The following is a 2,116-nucleotide window of genomic DNA, read 5'->3' on the forward strand; positions in this document are numbered from 1 at the left end:
TTCACCCCGACCAGTAGAGCAAAGAGTTGCTCCTCAACCTACTGAACCTACTGAAAATGTTTACTTTGAAATTCCTTCGGGTATGATAGAGAAACTGCTAGCTAATCCTTTTACAGGAGATGGAACATTGCATCCCGATTTGCACCTAATCTATGTGGATGAAGTTTGTGGATTATTTAAGCTTGCAGGTATGCCCGAGGATGTTATCAAGAAGAAGGTCTTCCCTTTATCTTTGAAGGGAAAGCCATTGACATGGTTTAGGCTATGTGATGATATTGGATCATGGAACTACAACCGATTGAAATTGGAATTTCATCAGAAGTTTTATCCTATGCATCTGGTTCATCGTGATCGTAATTATATATATAATTTTTGGCCTCGCGAAGGAGAAAGCATCGCTCAAGCTTGGGGGAGGCTTAAGTCAATGTTATATTCATGCCCCAATCATGAGCTCTCAAGAGAAATTATTATTCAAAATTTTATGCTCGGCTTTCTCTCAATAATCGCTCCATGCTCGATACTTCTTGTACTGGTTCTTTTATGATGAAGACTATTGAATTCAGATGGGATTTATTGGAAAGAATTAAACGCAACTCTGAAGATTGGGAACTCGACGAAGGTAAGGAGTCAGGTATAACACCTAAGTTTGATTGTGTTAAATCTTTTATGGATACCGATGCTTTTCGTGAATTTAGCACTAAATATGGACTTGACTCTGAGATAGTAGCTTCTTTCTGTGAATCCTTTGCTACTCATGTTGATCTCCCTAAGGAGAAGTGGTTTAAATATCATCCTCCCATTGAAGTAAAAGTAGTTGAACCTATTAAAGTTGAAGAAAAGACTATCACTTATAATGTTGATCCTATTGTTCCTACCGCTTATATTGAGAAACCACCTTTCCCTGCTAGAATAAAGGATCATGCTAAAGCTTCAACTGTGGTTCGTAAGAGTAATACTAGAACACCTACACCCCCTGAGCAAATTAAAGTTGAACCTAGTATTGCTATGGTTAAAGATCTCTTGGTCGATAATATTGATGGGCATGTTATTTACTTCTGTGATGAAGCTGCTAGAATTGCTAGACCCGATACTAAAATAAACATAGACCTGTTGTAGGCATGCCTGTTATTTCTGTTAAAATAGGAGATCATTGTTATCATGGCTTATGTGATATGGGTGCTAGTGCGAGTGCAATACCTCATTCTTTATACGAAGAAATTATGCATGATATTGCACCTGCTGAGTTAGAAGGTATTGATGTTACAATTAAGCTTGCCAATAGAGATACTATTTCACCAGTTGGGATTGTTAGAGATGTTGAAGTCTTGTGTGGGAAAGTTAAATATCCTACTGATTTTCTTGTTCTTGGTTCCCCACAAGATGACTTTTGTCCCATTATATTTGGTAGACCCTTCTTGAATACTGTTAATGCTAAGATAGACTGCAAAAAGGATGTTGTTACTATTGGTTTAGGGGATATGTCTCATGATTTTAATTTTGCTAAATTTCGTAGACAACCCCATGATAAAGAATTGCCTAGTAAAGATGAAATTATTGGTCTTGCTTCTATTGTCGTGCCTCCTAATGATCCTTTAGAACAATATTTGCTAGACCATGAAAATGATATGTTTATGAATGAAAGAAGGGAAATAGATGAAGTATTCTTTAAACAGGGACCTATTTTGAAACACAACTTGCCTGTTGAAATTCTAGGGGATCCTCCTCCACCCAAGGGTGATCCCGTGTTTGAGCTTAAACCATTACCTGATACTCTTAAATATGCTTATCTTGATGAAAAGAAGATATATCATGTCATTATTAGTGCTAACCTTTCAGAGCAGGAAGACGAGAGATTATTGAAAACTCTGAAGAAGCATCATGCTGCTATTGGATATACTCTTGATGATCTTAAGGGCATTAGTCCCACTCTATGCCAGCACAAAATAAAATTGGAGAAAGACGCTAAACCGGTTGTTGATCACCAACGACGGTTAAATCCTAAGATGAAAGAAGTGGTAAGAAAAGAAATACTAAAGCTTCTGGAGGCAGGTATAATTTATCCTGTTGCTGATAGTCAGTGGGTAAGTCCTGTCCATTGTGTCCCTAAGAAGGGAGG

The sequence above is a fragment of the Triticum aestivum genome, chromosome 7D (assembly GCF_018294505.1).
Source record: "Triticum aestivum cultivar Chinese Spring chromosome 7D, IWGSC CS RefSeq v2.1, whole genome shotgun sequence".
NCBI lineage: Eukaryota > Viridiplantae > Streptophyta > Magnoliopsida > Poales > Poaceae > Triticum > Triticum aestivum.